This window comes from Bombus flavifrons, chromosome 8 (assembly GCF_040668555.2).
Source record: "Bombus flavifrons isolate JBK064 chromosome 8, iyBomFlav1_principal, whole genome shotgun sequence".
Taxonomy (NCBI): domain Eukaryota; kingdom Metazoa; phylum Arthropoda; class Insecta; order Hymenoptera; family Apidae; genus Bombus; species Bombus flavifrons.
This window is the reverse complement of record NC_138449.1, coordinates 12,980,277-12,997,341: the sequence shown is the minus strand read 5'-3', so window position 1 is coordinate 12,997,341 and position 17,065 is coordinate 12,980,277. Positions and strand designations below refer to the sequence as shown.

The 17,065-nt window shown below is 43.1% G+C and overlaps 1 protein-coding gene across 4 annotated transcripts in view; it reads right to left on the bottom strand.

The window, feature by feature from the left end:
* LOC138182388 (lachesin) overlaps nucleotides 1-17,065 on the bottom strand; it is a 253,553-nt gene that overhangs the window by 121,183 nt on the left and 115,305 nt on the right. The window contains exon 2 of one of the 4 annotated variants that reach the window (XM_069118183.1): nucleotides 12,449-12,573. The exons of the other annotated variants lie outside the window; for them this stretch is intronic. The gene's annotated coding sequence lies outside the window, so the exon portion shown is untranslated. The remainder of the gene's footprint in view (nucleotides 1-12,448; nucleotides 12,574-17,065) is intronic. 4 annotated transcript variants of the gene reach the window in all.

Sequence of the window (17,065 nt, the reverse complement as noted above, 5' to 3'; positions counted from 1 at the left end):
AATTGTCCGTGAAATTTTTCATGCGAGTAGTTAGGTTGATCGGATAATGATCCGATTTGTGTTCCTCGTGATGAACGAATAGTTTCGACTAGATTTTCTAACACTCGGTCTTCGACTTTAGCTTTTCATTTATTCAATTATTCCCTCGTTGTCGAGTTTCTCATTTCGTTAATAAAATATTTCTTTAGTCTGATGAGATATAGCCTGATACTCAGCAACGAACATTTTTCTACGAGAAAGTATCAGCAAGATTTTATAAGGAACTATCTATTTAAAAAAGGCTACGAGATATACCTCCATTTGCATATTTTGCAATTTCATATTCATACAGAATATGAAAGCGTATTTCTTTATAGAACAATTTATTCAACGGTATTTAATTAATATCAATTTCTCGCGCAATATTGCAGTATTTTTGCTGCTTGCGTTTCTAAACTAACATCTTCAAACGAAGTAGCAAATATCTAAGCAACACGTAACGATACAGCAAACTCGTGCGTCTAAGAATGAAACTGTCCATAATGAGAGAATCGGCTGCAACAACGTTAAATCATTCTACTGTCAGAATTGATATCACATTTTTAATATTATGCAGATACTTGTATGCACGCGACCATATTGCGGTCGCGGCATAGGATCCTTGGCGGGTTCGTTCGTAAAAACTAAAAAGTAATTTCGCGTAGAATCGGACGGACGAAGCTTTATGCGGCAAGGATTGCCGTTTTCGCGGTCGAATTTAATTTCACCGTGGCCACATCAACGGGAATAACAATATGAGCTGCGCTCCACGAGAACGCGCCATTCGCGAAGGGATTTGCATTTGCGTGCCGTGATTAATTATTACCGAAATACCGTTCAACATCGACGCTATCGTAAAACGAAATTACGCTCGTTCTCGTTGATTTGCATTGAAGATCTTTCGATTAAAAGCAACAATTTCGCCAGTCATTTGTTCTTACGACGCGGGAACTTCGTGACAGTCAAAGTATCGCGTCGTATAGACGTATCGTGGCTTTTAACGACGTGATTCGTCGCGCAAAGCGTTTTCTATATTTTTACCCATTTTCCACGCCTACATTTATATGGGTACATTATAGACGCGTGAATTCTGCACGCGCAGAACCAAGATTTTTACGTGTGAATTTTGGATACGCGAATTTTCCACGTGCAAATTCTCACACGCGGAAGCAAATTTTACACGCGTGTATTTTTATATGTACGCAGGTTCACGTATGCTCCTAGCAATAACGACGAGAGATAGATTTCTTTGTACGTATTTTCACGTGTAACATGAATTTTAATATTTTCTGCGACATAACATATCGTAACGTGATAGAATGTTCACATATTGTCACGCGTAACCGAACATTCTTGCACTTGTCGTCATTAAATTCTATTCGGTAAACTATTGGGTTGACAATTAAATGATCGCGGATTTTGTCATTAGATGGTAAAATTAGATTGTAATGAAAAAATCCGCGACCATTTAGTTGCCAACCTAATATAACATCTTCGTCTAATCCCCACAGCTGATTTCATATTCTTCGTTTTAAATCATCCGAATGCCGAGTTCCCTAAACGAAACCCCCTCTCGGGCAGATTCTCACCCTCATTCGCAAGCTTCGTCCGCACCCTTCGAAGCGTCAAGTGAAAACAGACATATGAACGGGAACAAGTTGATACAAAGGGAGGACAATTAATCATCGATATTATTTCCCTTTACGCGTGGCACAATGCTTCGAACGTAGCGTGTCATCCGAGGTCCCACCCTTGCGATAATTTGTCTAGCGGAAATTGAAAAGAATGACGAATCGTCTGGAACCAACGATTCCACTACTCTCTCAAGCTTCTCCGATATTAACCTTACTCAATTTATTCAGTATTATCTCAGTGTATTCGACGAGGTTACCGAGTCGACTCTCTACGATGCACTTTTAAATAAAGCTATGCAATAAGGGGAAAATCGCGAGAATGTAAGAGAGACGAAAATAGAGACAGCGATATTGCAGACAGGCAGATGTCAATGACAGAACCATCTGGTTCTCATGGATGCTCTTTCCTCGGTAGAATCTACTATCCGCACACATGCACACACATATATATACACACACACATATATATCTATGCATGTATACAAACGTGTGTACGCGTCTGGAAGAATATACATCATTACCCCGTCAGTCTTACTTCTTCCCGAGGAGCGTGTAACAGCTGCGTTGAATAGAGAGTCGCTGCTCGATAGGCTCGACGACGTTATCGCGTCGAAAAGGGACGACGAGGTTTCTTCTTCAACCGTTGGTGAAGGATTCATTGAAATTACGGGGAGAATGGAATCGCGGGAGTGTAAAAATTCAATCCCGAAACGTCTGGGTACTTTGGCCAGTTATAAGCTTAGCTTGGTGCACGTGATTCGCGTCTTAATAGCTCTGGTATTCGATTTGACCGAGGAGATATCGCGAATAGAGACGTATAATCGCGTGTAAAATAAATAAGCGTTCTCCTGGCGAATAATATCGTGTTTTCTCTTCGATAGAGCTCTTCCGTGGAGATTAGAATTCTCGTGTAAGTGCCAAAGCACACTGCAAACACGACTTATCACGAGATCCTTGTTTGCAGAAACCAGCGTGTCGTTACGTGTGCCCTTCGCGCGATACCGCTGCTTTGTCTTGTAGGAAATTCGGCTATTTTCCAGCTGGTGAGAACCGTTTCACGAGAAGAACAAAATAGGGAGAAGTGTTTTTGTATTCGGACGAAAGCCAATCGTTTGTCGCCGATCCCTTTGTTGAGCTAAGAGGAGGAGAATTTAGAGTAAGAGAAAGAGAGAGTGAATAGGTTTTATTTTTTTTATGGATTGATTCGAATCCCAATGGTCGTTTAAACCCTCGCGTTCGACATTAAGTTCCACAGAGACTGATTTAGCACGTGATTCTATCGAGTCCCTACCCGAGGTGGAGGCTGGGTTATTGAAACTATATTTTTGCTTTGGCTTGCGCGCCTGAGCGCCCGGGATACCGTAAACAAGCTAGCTGCGTATCAAAGAAAAATTGCGAATTTTCAATTTTACGTATCAAAATCCTTCTATACTTCGCCATTAAATATGAAAAATATTAGCGTACTCGAAGAATATTTTCATAGTCAGACACGACGCATCTATCAATCTTCTCACAATTCTTTTACGAAAGACAACAAAAATTCTTCACCTCCTAAATTACTTAATCCGCTTGAATCCACGCTACATTCTTCCACGATCATTTACCGATCAACGACATTTAATAAACTGACAAATGTACTACGCAAGTTACGCAAGTGGATCATAGACTTTCCTCTTACGATTTTATAATTTTCGTAAAATTTCGAGAAATTTACTAACAGTTACTAACATCGATAAAACTTCTCCCAACAGCTCAATTACCAACAACACTTACGGATATACCACTCATTTTATTCTTCGGTGTAAATCAAATTTCACAACTAATGAGAACTATCTTCCAATAAAACGCCCAGCATCGAATGGATTAATACTTCCAACCTTCTTCAAAGATCTCTAAATCTGCCATCTTCGTGAACGTACAAATACAAGCGATTCCACCCTTCAACATGAATACACGTAATAATCCAGGTATGTCTCGATTCGGTGGTCCTATCGATCCGAACCTTCCATTTTTGGCTGGGATTATCGGACGCTGGTTTACCGGATCTTAATTCGTATCCGAAGTCAAGGTACAATGAGAATACGGTTCGGGATACGCGTTTCGAAAATGGGCAAAGGATCCAGGTTGGCGAGAGGATAGATCCGAGATTCCTGGAGATCGTCGTGCTCATCCGGATACGAGACTAATACGCAAGGCGCAGCGGTGGTTGGATTGTCATTGCTCGAATCTCAATCGAAAGCTCGCATGACCGATGAATCGATATTAAAGCACGCGGAATCCTCCGAGGGATGATACGAGATATATATCGGTTGATAATCCCAAGCTACCAGGGAATCGCTCAGTCTTCACTCGATCTCGTCAATAGTTGAATCGTTCATTCGCGAAGCTGAGATTTAGCAAGAAAATGCGAGAGCAAAGTGTATCGTGAGAATAGGTGGAAAGAAAAAAGTCGCTTGGCATCCGAGAAAATTGATCGGAGATTCAAGGAAAGAGGCAGGTCCGAGCGTGGATCGGGTGACATCCTCATGAAATTCCATGAAATTGCATATTCCTTTCTGACGAGGACAGTGCCAGTGATTTGAATATCAAAGATCGCTTGCTCTTTTTCGCCATTGATTTCTCGACTGGAAATTCCAGCGGAGATCGGAAAGGCCAAGGGTGAAACAAAGCTATCGTTTGATTTAGGTTTCGAACGATGGTTCTCGCGAACGAGGCGCGATTGACATTTCCAGGGAAAAATGCATCGTCGATGAATTCGATACGTGGAAATCATGTAAATAGAAGGATCGTGGAGATAGCGAAGATCAAAAGGGAAGCTTTCAAGCTCGGTTTTCGCATTTTCGAAGTAACTACTTAATGGTCGGGGCATAGTTGACACGGTGGGCAGATATTTCATTAAAACTTGCAATCCGATTCGAAACGGGAACGAAAGTAAATCCTGTTAAAGCTCGCCATTACGGTCAAACGTTTCTACTCCTCCAACTTTTTCGAGGAAGCCAAGTGGACACGAAATAATTGTGCTAATAGACCAGAAAAACCGACGTGCTTTGTGCAAAGGGGAAAAAGTTTGGAAAGTTAACGAATTAGTGTTATTTTTGTTCCATTCTCTTTTCTCTTTCTTTTTTTTTTTTTTTTTTTTTTTTAAGTTGCGGCGTGGATATTTTGACGAGGCAAAAGTGTAGACACGAAAAATTGATTAAAGAGACACGAATTTATTATCAACCGGATTGATACACATGACCGATGCCGACTCACCGTGTATGCGTGTGATTTGCACGAGAAGATATTAAATTCACAGCATTCTCGTTGCCGTGATTGACGACTTCCGCGAAAGTTCGCGAGATTAGTGGATCGACTAGCACCGCTGCGATAAGGCATTGCGATTTTGTGGTTGACACGCGAGCTAAGCTACAGCAAGAAACGTACACATATTTTGCTATCTGTCAGTGCCAGCGCTTGTTAGCCGAATCGAATATAGATCGTTGAAGCGAATATTTTTTCCTAAAATAACCGTACAAGTTCTCAAAGGGTACACGATATTCCTCAAATTATTCTCTTTTTTAACTATGTCGTATTAAAATACATTTTTTCCAGTCACCACACGATATAAAGGTCCAAAAATTAACAAAAATCAACTTATATCTTTCTCATACAATGTTCGTCTGTTTCAATGCTTTGAAGGGTTTTACACGGGTTTCATCGGCTTTTTAGTAGTTCCATTTGCAAACATTTCTATTTTTACGAACGAATTCACACGATCATCGGGGAATGTTCCACGCGATTATTACACGAACCGGAAGGGATTGACGATCGTTTTCCGTTTCGTGCGAATCGATTCGTTTAACCTTAATGAAAAGAGCGCAGTTGTAGCCGGTGAATTAAGAAATGCGCAGCCATGTATAACCATGGAACTTTGTCTTAAAATAACTATTATCGGCGCGCGTACAATTGGACATCGTAGACGATTCAATGAAGAAATCGAGTTAACATCGAGGGTGATCGAAGTAAGAGCCGAGAGGAAAGTACGACCACTTGGCTGTCGGTTTCGAGAGAAGCTTTCCGTTCCATTTCTACGAATACGAGGCGCAGTGGTGGAAAAAGTTTAGTAAAAATGTTGGGACTGTTCTTGGCTGCGGAAGCTGGACCTTCCGCCTTTTCTCAAATTGCTCCACGAATCTCGGCGTCTCTTAAAATTTCCATGCCATCGAAGTTTCGAAAGAAGCCGGCAGTGGCTTTAATCGAATCGATTCTTCACCGAAGAAGATCGTGATTAAAAACGCTCCCCTTGAACGCTTCGCGGTAGAGCGCCGGGTTTCGCGCTTTCATTCGGGCTGGTACGGCATTAAAATCTCGGGCAACTCCCGGCGATCACCTGTTCCACATTTATTACGGGTGCGCGGGAGAAATTCTCGAAGAATATGGAGATGTTCCGCCGGAGAACATTTCCATTTTAATGCCGTTCCGAATGTATTCTCGCGCGGCGTGAATTCTAAAAAATGCAACCCCCGCGTCTCATAAATTCTTCCGCGGTCGGTGAAACAACGTTTTGCCCTAGAAAAGATTTAAAACTAGGCGGTCGAAAAGAGAAACTTCGAAAAATCCCCGTGCGCGATAACGAAGTTTCGAAAAGTCATCTGAAGGGAAACGCGAAACAAACAACGTCACGCTTATGTTCGGGTCTGGCTAGAGGATCGTTCGATGTTTCAACAGCGAAACGTTGACTATCGTTTGGATGGTTGGCCAGCGAAAAGATCATGGCTCGTAATAAGATATTTCGAGTGGCAGAACCGTTTCTTTTATCGGCGCTTGCATTTAAATGCAAAGTATTATTCAAATGGCACCGGTTTCCTCCACCCCTTTGCTCTGTCTCAACGCCTCCTCTTCCTGTCCCTTATTGGTCTTTCTTGTTCTCTTTACCTTCTCCCTCTCACCCTATCTCTCTCTCTCTCTCTCTTTACTCGGCCACGTTTCATTCTCTTCGTACTTACGCCTTCTCTCATCTTCCTTTTTCCATCTCGTTTCGTCCACGCGATTCGATATTCTTTACCTAACGTTTCTTCTCTTTCTCGTCGGTGGGACGGTTCGCACGCAGCTGAGACGCCCCTGGGACAAGAGGCTTCATTTCCTGATATTCAAATGCGCTCAAACATCATACCCGGCCATCGTGTGCCCCACAGAGGCGCTACGCCGCGGTTTCCGCGCGGATAAGCCGGTTCAACCGTCGATGCACGCCGCCAACGCGGCTGCATCCTACTACCGCGTCCCGCTATGCTCGCACCTTCTCTCGCTCCTCTCTTCTTTTTCTCGCCTTCTGTCTCTCCCTCTCTACGTTTCATTTCACGTCTCTCTTCGTTCCTCTCTGACGGCCAACAAGGCTCGCAGCTCGCGTTGGAAAATGCAAATCGCCACCGGTGAGAGCAACGGTTATGAAATCGTAAGGGACGCTGTGCTCTCTTTTAGGACGGATCCCGTTATAACGAAGTCACAGGGCTCGTTTTTTTCGTCCCACGGAATTGCATTGGTCGCGATGGTCGGTCTCGGTTCCACGCGAGCTAATCTTCAGGAAGAATATTAAAGTCAGATATCGGGGAACGATGGCGGAACGGTGAGGGAAGTTCGAAGGAATCGAGTGGGAATTCCTGCTGGTAAAAAACATTCTTGTTGTTGGAAGAAGTAACTTGGGAAATATAGATAAGTCGAGGCATCCTGCGAAAACGTTCTACTTACGAAAGAGGCAAAGAAATTTAGTTGCGGTGGACGCGTATTCGGATAAATCAACTCTCTGATGAATTCGATGCGTCCAAGTGGTCGAATACGTACACAGATTTCCACGGGTGTGCGCATTGCACGTTCGAATGTTTCAGATGTTCCGTTCGTCAGAACGTCGACACGTATTCGGCGTAACCGTAGCCTAGTAAGCAACGCGCAAGAAGATTTATTAATTCCAACGAGTCGAAGGAAGAATAGCACCTGATTCTTGCCGCGTCTCTTCGTTCCTTTTCTTCCAGATCGAGTGGCGCATTCCGATAATCAGAAGGAAGACTTCTTGGCACTCGCGTCAACTCGGAAACCAGATCGATATGAACGACTTCCAAACACGTGAACTCGCCGCGTTCCGCCAACTTTCCACATTCTTTTCTCTTTCTCTCCTTCGATTCGAGTTTGTTCTCTCGACGCGCCTGAGAAACCAGTCTATACGTATATTGCGTGCACGCTGTTCAATATGCCTGGCTGTCGAATCGTACGATATTTTCCCTTCTTTTTCCAGTAACCGAATTTCTCTTCCTCCACTTGCCAGAAAAGGAAGCAGAACGTACGGGAGAATGGGACGGAGCGGCGAACGGAAGAGCAAGACACGATCGTGTGAATTAGAAATGATTCGGGACTTAGAGAGTGCAACGGCGCAGCACGAGAGAGTGCCGACTACCGGTCGGCTCTGCGTTCCAGGAATCGTCGAAAACCACCAGGATACGGTGTACAAGGAACAAATAAGGCGACAGAGAGAGAGGGGGAGAGAGAGAAGGAGGGAGAGACTGGCGAAAGGGACGGACGCGATTCTTCGGACAGTTTTCGAGGATCGATAAGAGGAAGACGGTATTGAATCTTGGATGAGACGGACGACGACAAATTGAAGGATCAAAGCGACCGAGGGAACCACGCGACGCGGTTTTATTGTTCCACGATCCACGTGTCTGGGTCTGGTACGTTTGGTATGTTGGCTGGGGCGACTTCGTTTAATTATACTTCGTTTAATAATAATCGTCCGCATAGACTAAAATCATTTTTCGTTGGAGCAGAATTAATAATTGATCGCTGAAAAGCCATGCTGATTAACTCTATAAATTTGAAACGTTGAAAAAACCGACAATATCTAGCGCAGTGGTATTATACAATATGTAATGTTCTTCGATTAAACACTCAAAATCTGTGTGTGTTTTTTTAATTAGTATTAGATACTAAATAGTATCTGGTATAGTGGCAAGGTTTCTGAAATTTGTTGGAGCATCTCTGTTTATAAGAGAAGAAAGCCGTGTCTCCCTTTCGACTTTCTACGGCCCTTAAATTGCATCGAGCTACCACGGTTTCCACTAAAATTGAAGCGCGCGAAGGTTTCGCAGCGGTCAGCCATCTGGCCACCACACGCTAAATACCGGCACTTGGACAAAAAGAGCGGGACTAAATGTCCGCCGGGCAGAGAAATAAAAATTTTATTCAATATTCGCGGTGGCGAAGCGGTGACGAAGCGGTGGCGGTCTGTCTTTCATGTTTATTCGAACAGGTATCCCCGTTTATAATATTAAATATTACGATATGCAGTGAAAAGCAAGATGAACGAACCAAGACAAATAAACAAGAGAAATTGTTAAGAAATGATGGAACTTCGATTGAAATATTAAGTCGACATTAATTTATACGAACTGTGAAATTCATATGAATTATACAAATTTAGATTTCGTCCACGCTGACTGCCTCAAAAAATTCCGATCTAGGCTCTTCACTGTATTTCCTCTTCCATACGCCACTGTTAGATTACATATTACAAATACCGTAAGTCAGATTCATACTTTGCACCGTTCAATTCACCTTCTTTTCCAACGAATTTTAGATCGACATATAATTACGAATTCGTTATTTCGTTCTAGAATTCTTGCGGATATTTCGACGATTTGTCGCCTCGTACTTTTCTATCGTTACTTTTCGCACGTACAAAATTCTAACCAATTAATTATTTGCCTAGAAATCCTAGGAAATCTGTGCGTATGGTCGCACTCTGTTTTCAATGTCAATATTTTCCTCGAAACTCTATGCGATCCTTGAAAAATATTGTTACACGTACTATCAAAATCGCATTTCATTGTCTAGGAATAGAGCCAGACGTATTCTATCGGATGAATTTTCACACCTTGCCAAGTTCCTCCCACTCTGGCAACCCATCGTCGTTCATTCGTTATCGCGTCGTATTTCATTAGCCTCGTAACGAGGAAATTTATCAGACGAACCGGCGTCACTTAGAGCGACATCGTTCATTCTTCCGAGCGTTGGCCTCAAGATGCTTCTCGAAAAAATTCATGGGTCGCGTCGTATTTTACGAGGGTGAACCAGTGCGCAGATCAGAGTATCTTTGTGTGTTTCTCGGCCAGGGCGACAAAACTTTTTCGCGCTTAAGACGTAATTAATAATCCTGAATACGCCTGCCGTGACGTCTTCTACGCGGACGTATACAATTGCTGCACTAGCTATTCTAGTGTCCGGATAGGAGAGCTTCAACATAATGGAGGGGTCCCTAGAAAACACAGAGCGAACATCGCCATCCGACTACACTCTCACGCTCACCATAGTATGCACGTATATACGTTCGTATATTATCGCGTGAACCGACCCGCGTGCATGCTTTTACGCAAATTGTCGTGCAATATTCGCGCTAGCTTTAAACCGAATTCATAACGTCGACAAACTGCATCCTCCAAGTATTAAGGTATTAAAGTAATTGTTCGCAGTAGATATAATACGAGCGAACCGGACACGAAACGCGAATAATTAATTATCGCACCTCCTTGTAAATGACGACCTACGCGATGTTCCATCGACCTCGGATAAATTCGTGTGCCATCGTCGTCAACTTTTTCCCTGGCGAGTGGTTTTCTCGCACAAAGAGAACACAAGCTTGTGTTTCTTTCTGCAAGTTGTAGGTAAAACGACGATGCAATCTACGAGAGGCCTGACATCTCCTCTCGTTGGTTTGTTTCCATGCAATTGGCTGTATGGCTTAATTAGAGCGGTCGTAATAAACGAACCCTGCAGGGAAGAGTTTAGAGTTATAAAGAGCAGAGAAGAACGGTGGAAGGGCGAGGAGGAGGAGAGGGAGGGGCGAGATTGCGTGTCGTTTTGTCCCGGTGAATCGCTGGCCAGATTTTCCACCGGTGATAGTAATTCGTCCCTAACGTGGACTTTGCTGGAAACACGCGGACATTCGATGCTCCGGGGTTTCTTCCAATTTGTTCTGCTTCTTTGTCATGGTAGCCGGGCTTTTGGTCGCTCGCCGAAAAGCTTGGCGCAGAGTTAGAAAAATGTAATTACCAAAAGTTACGATGTTTCGTGGTTTTTCTTTTTATAGTACGTATGACACGCAGGATAGTTAATCCTGTAGACTGAATTAGATTTTCAAAGATGAGTCTTTCAAAGATGCGAAGTCTTATACATGCTGTGTATATATGTGTGGTTTGCTATAATGTCTCGCGCTTAACGTTACGATTATGATAACTACGCTGTCCGATCAAGTGTAATCTAATACGCCTGTATTTGTTTGTGAAAATAGAGGAACAAATTCGTTTCCTTTCGTTACTTCGCGGTGATAACGCGTGTTTCCAATCGCGTTGTTTTCTGCTTCTTTCTTCTTCCACATCGACTCTCTTCGATTCGCTACGACACGAACCAACGACGCAACATTGATACGAAACAATCATACAATTGACGTTACGCAACTTGGCAACATTATATCCTTAAGAAGAGAATCTGTCGATCCTATACACCGTGTCATTACAAATACAAACCTACCGAATCTCCTAACACAACTGTGACAAAACTGCAACGTTACATCGAAGTTCTGTATACTTGTATAACCAGAAAGAAGAAACACATCCAGCTGTTTTGTAATTCTCGCTGGAATCAGAAAGACCTGGGTGTCAGAAAACGACCAGTCCTCAAACACAGGTAAAAAGACACGGAAGCGCGGGGAAGATCGGCAGGACAGTGTAAACGAAACGTAGCCGTGAACGATAACGAACTAGAAAAGTACATTTGGAGATTAGTTTTCGCGGTGGAGTAGAAAGCGAGTTAGCCTAGATGCTACATAGAGGAGAGAAAAAGAGTAGATGACGTCACGATCTCGTCGGGTCTCGAACAAGCTACCTCGTGAACGAGATAACACGAAATGGAGAGGGCGGATGAGTCTGTTAGCGATGAAAATAATAGGGCCGCTGGAAAGTGCAGGCCGCGCGACGCAAACGCCAGGGGGGTTTGCTCCAAGTGGTGCTCGAAACAGCTTCGGCATGAAGAAGAACAGAGACGTCGAACGGGAAAGACGGCAGAGATAGAGGGAGACGTCGCCTATCAGGGTAGAAAAGTGTAAGAATGGAGAGTGGCGGCGGAAAGAGCACAGAGAGGGTGGAAAAGGATGGACCTGGGATGGCTGTACGTTGAGAGCCGAGAAATAAGTTTCGGGAGGGTGATAAATCGGCGAGCTTCGCGAGAAGTGAGAACACGCTTGCTATACTACGTGTACGAAACGAGCCTCGGTAGAGACGGACCACCGAGGAAGATGAGACCACAGGAGAGAAGCAAACACGGAAGCGAGATTCGTTTGTTGAGAGGTGGACACAGTGTCGAGAGAGAAGTAGAGGATGAGAGAGTGGTATCGCAAGAAACGTGGATCTCGTTGGTCGAGTTTTCGCTCTTTAACCCTTTTACGTGGCGGTAGCCACGTAGACGTATGGCTGTTCGGTGCACTTGACCGAGCCCTTATGGTTGTGCCGCACGAGCCGTGTCACACGACGTAGGAAAAGATATAAAGTTGTCGCCGACGTGGATACTGACGTCTTTACCAGCGTATCAAAGAACGACTTTGACGTACAAGAGAGTATCGTCGGAGTGGTATCGAACCTTTTAGAATGTGAAACGTCGTGTAAAATATCGTGGATCGAGAGAGGGTGTGCAGCTTAAAGACTCGCGTCGCTTAGCTTTGGTATTCTCGTGCCATGATCATCAACCATATAACGTTTCTTTCCGAAAAATCTTACCATTCAAATTGCTTAACTCGATCTTGGTTATCTCCGATCATCGAGCCGCCAACGTCTAAATTCGCTCTACCGTTTCAGCAACGTTGAACGCTTGCCTTAATGATACCGAAAGAAAACAGACTCACCTGAAACAGAAAGATTAACGGGTTCGTTAAAGAACGGTAACTCGAGTTTAATGAAACTTCAAGCTATTTAGAATCTCATCGAAAGAACAATAAATATTCCAGGCCGAGCAGAGAATTCATCGCGAATGAATTGCGTAATGACTGGTCCGTGTTCTCGCTTGGCCTTCGTTATAAGGATCCCAAAGTTATTGGGTAAGGATAAAATTAATTAGCTTAATTAGCATCTTTGGGCGCGCCATAATTCTCTTTCATTAACGGAGCAAACTAGAATACCCGCGCCCGGTATATATGTACGTATGTTTGCATGTACATATATGTACAGGAATTACATCTTGCCGTTTCGCAACCAAGCAACCGGACGCCAGAAATGCGAGACATTTTTCTTCCGGAATAATTTTTACAAAGAGCTGAGCGTGCTCGCGCGCGCCAATGCCGCACGCCCACCGTTATGCTTGCCTTTTCCGCGTGCAGCTTCTGCGGTTTCTACCGGAGGTGCACGCGCTCTTCTCATCAGCTCGAAATGCGAGGTCTCAAAAACCGTGCCATCGGCTCTCTCCGTCTCTCTTTCTCTTTTCTCTGTCCTCCCCCCTTTTCCATATCTTTCTTTCTCTTTCACCGCGGCGAGTCGAGACCGGGAGAAAATCCACAGGAAAAATCGCGGGGGATATTCAAATTTCGACGGTTCTGCCGGCGTGTATCTCACGGTTTCCTACTCTACCCTTCTATCTCTCGCTTTTCTCATACTCTTTTACGCTTCTTCTTCGGGCTCAATTTATGTTAGTGCCGAGGAAAATCCGAACGCCACACGACCGCAATCATTATGAAGATATTTTTCCGCGTGAAAGTCGAGTGAGAAAGCCCCTTTCGCCGGGCTTGAAAATGTGGCTCGGTTTAATTATGTTAACTACAAAGGTGATTAATGATACCGGGAATTTTTTTTAATAGGATCAAGAATTTGTTCGTTAACATTTAATTAAAAGTCTGATTAACTGTCTCTCAAGTAAAAAATTTTAAATCCGATATAAAGCTCTCGTATTCTTATTCGGGAAGATCGATTATAATAAAGTTGGAATTAAACCGTCGCCGCGGCGTCGCTGCGCCGATCAGTCAACGTAAAAATTTTTTAATATTACTCGCAATGATAATAGTTACGCTACGGATATTTATACAGATTTTTATGATTCGGTTAAATATATATTATTTAAATTCGTACGTATTTCATAAAGGGAAATTTGTTCCATCTATTATACCACGCAATATTATAACGAATACTTTACTTTAGATATTTTATGCACTTTCTTTTCTTTAAACTTCAAATATATGTTTTTGCTAGTGAATAAACATCCGTAATTTAATAGTCACTTCTGTAATAGACAATCATAACGTATAGGATTGACAAACTCGTATCGCTACTGCGAAATAAATGCAACAAAGTTTTCCAACTGTAGCCAGTTTCGATTAATCTTTCTCTCTGTGAATCATCATCGTGGTAGTTGAAATTTCGCCGGTTGGCCAGGAACGTCGATTTATATCGCGCCAGTGAATAAGAAGAGATTTTTCCAGTATCTCCGACAGCGAGTTTTTACGCTTGCTTTCGAGATTAAAAAGACCGATCGAATTGTCCGGTGAGCGTCCAGCTACTGTTTACGAGAAAGGGAAGAACTCATGATTTCAAAGCGTTGACAATATCTCTCTGGACGTTGACGCGGAGTCGCGAGGGCAAAAAGGGAGAACAAGGATACGGGAAAAAATAAAAGAAAGTATGAAGTGGATAATATGCATATGCATGTAAAAAGAGAGGAATAAGGAAATGAAAAAGAAACAAGAGGGATACAGGAACGAGAAAGTAGTGAAAAATGTTCCACGAGTGGCGTCGAGGGGAGCAGCATATTTGAATTATGAGATTTAAATGTGCCACGGACGTGGTTAGCGTCGCGCGAGGTGTAGCTTTTCCAGTGTGTGCGTGGCTGTGCGCGTTTCCATGCGTATTCGTCGTACCTCTCAATTTCGTAACATTCTCTGGTTACGCGGATTCAAGCGCGTGTACGAGCGAAAAAGTGATTAAAGGCGAAGAACACAAGCGAACGGCGTTACCGGATAAAAGAATAACGCTTCGTTAGACCGAGTCGGATACTTCTTTCATGACTTCTACCGGTTCATGGAACGAGCAAGTCACGGAAACTATGATCTACAAGCGTTGTTGTTCAACGCACTCCAATCATCCGTCTTCCTGTTGCGCTACGATGAAACTTGAAATGGAATTGAATCTTTCGCTCTTCTCGTTCTTTCTATTTTTCTTTTTTTTCTTTTTTTCCTTTATTTTTTTTTTTGTTTTTCATCGCAGATATTCTTTCAAGATTCCCGAGCGCATTAAAATTTTATGAACTTTAATAATTTGATGAATCGTAGCTCAAGTATCTTGCCACTTGGATACCAGAGTCGTCAGTTCCTTATCGTGGAAAATGAATGTCTTTCCAAGTGGCACGTTGAATTGTTCCATGTTGGATGCTTTCGTAAACCATAGTTTTATCCGTACTCTTATACCAAAATACGATAGGACGCAACGATTTTTGGAAAGCGACGATAGTAGCAGAACGACGCAGATACGTGGAGTAGGGCGGGGGAATTGGACGCGGTTGGAATACGAAAAGATTTGCAATAGTCGCAAAGAGTCTAGCTAAGAAGCCCCTTCTTCCCGTCGGTTCGTTCGTTGGTTCGTGCGAAATTTATACGCAGCCAGAGTAGAAAACCGCTATCTTTTAATTTATGCGCCGTCCTGGGAATTTAATATTCTCGAAGCGTCTGGGGCGCGTGCCGCCACCGACAGCCTTTTCTCGCAGTCGACCAGGCAAAAGGGAGTCGGAAAACGAAAGAAGGAGAAGAAACGAGAGAAAGAACGGAAAACGGTGATGAAGGTGGATCGAGAGAAAAAAAAAAAGAAGAAAGAAGAAGATCTGGAAGAGGGAAAAAGTCGGGGGAATCGAGGGCTGTAAGAGTCTCGAGGGCCCTGTTTTGCTGGGCCCAACCTTTGCATCACAAAAAGGGTTAACGACGCGAACGAGCGACTCGCGAATTAGGCATAGCAGTCTCTCTCCTCTCGTTTTCTTTTCTCCTTCTCGACCGTAGCGATTTCGTGAACCATGAAAGCACTGGCATCCCTTTGACGACCGGATCGTTTCGCGTCGCTGATGAAATTCCAGTCTTCCTCCGGGCTCGAACACGGGACACGGGACACGGTACGTACTCTACGATTCTCAATATATATATTTTTCGGCACGAGGATCGCGATATCGAGCAATTCGCGAAAACAAATTCTACCTTTCGGTCGTCTGCGTTTAACGCCACTTTACGATTAAACAAGAGATTTTAAAAACGAAAGGAATTTGTTAGTTTCAAAGATGCAAGTTTTTTGATAATAATCGATGAGCTGACAAAATTTTGAGAAATTATCGAGATAAGCGATATTTTAATGTCATCGACATTTTTGTATTACGACGTGTAATATTTTGAAATCTTAACGATGCATCCCTGTAGTCTTCGTATATCAATATTCTTGTTTTATGGTGTTATAAATTTAGATGTTTATAGACGCAAGTAAAGCGTCTATCTGTCTCACCCTTTAAATATTCTAACCAATACTTTCCTTTAGGTATTTTGTACATCTTTGCGTATCACGTATACAGTTTTGCATCTTTATATTTTCCATAAATGCGTTAGCGCACCGACTTAGTTGCCAGCTTGAGCGACCCGCAACGACTTAGTTGCCAGCTGTTACGCGATTACTGCAGCAGCGGAGTATCCATGAGGATTTCTCCACGTACAAAAAAAGAAAAAATGCATCAGCATTCCAATAACAACGAGTAATAATTCGTTATTCGAAGATAAGAAAAAATAAAAATGATTGAAACGGTTAAGGTATATCGAAACATGGCGAATGTAGCGTTACAAGCGACGACTAATTAGGAGTATCGGTATCTTGCGAAGCGCAGCTGAGCACACCGCTGAAATGTTGCGTTGTTTCGCGCGAGGAGATCAAATATGCGCTTGGATTACTCCGGATTATATTCGTACATCGGTAACGCGGCCGATTGGTGCCCAGTAATTCGCCGGAAATAATAGGGCACACGTAACGCGCTCGTCCGCGTCGCGAATAACATTATCCGCGTATAGGATAAAACAGGGAACACGGGTTTCTGTGCGCGTGGAATTTCCTGTTAAACGCCTTGCGATCATCCGATTAGCGAGTAAATTAACAATAATGTAACAGGAGGTGAAATTAGGTAATTATACAAAATCAAATATCGAAGGAAGCTTTAACGTACATCATACATATACGAAACAAGTGTATCTACGTTATTATCGAACTAAAGAAAGCGTCGATTATTTCAACACGATACACTACGATACTTCTTTTACTCGTGTTTTAAATCCGCGCTTTAAATTTCTCAGCTAGCAGGAAATAGTTTCAAAACGGGGCACGGCTAGAAGCGTA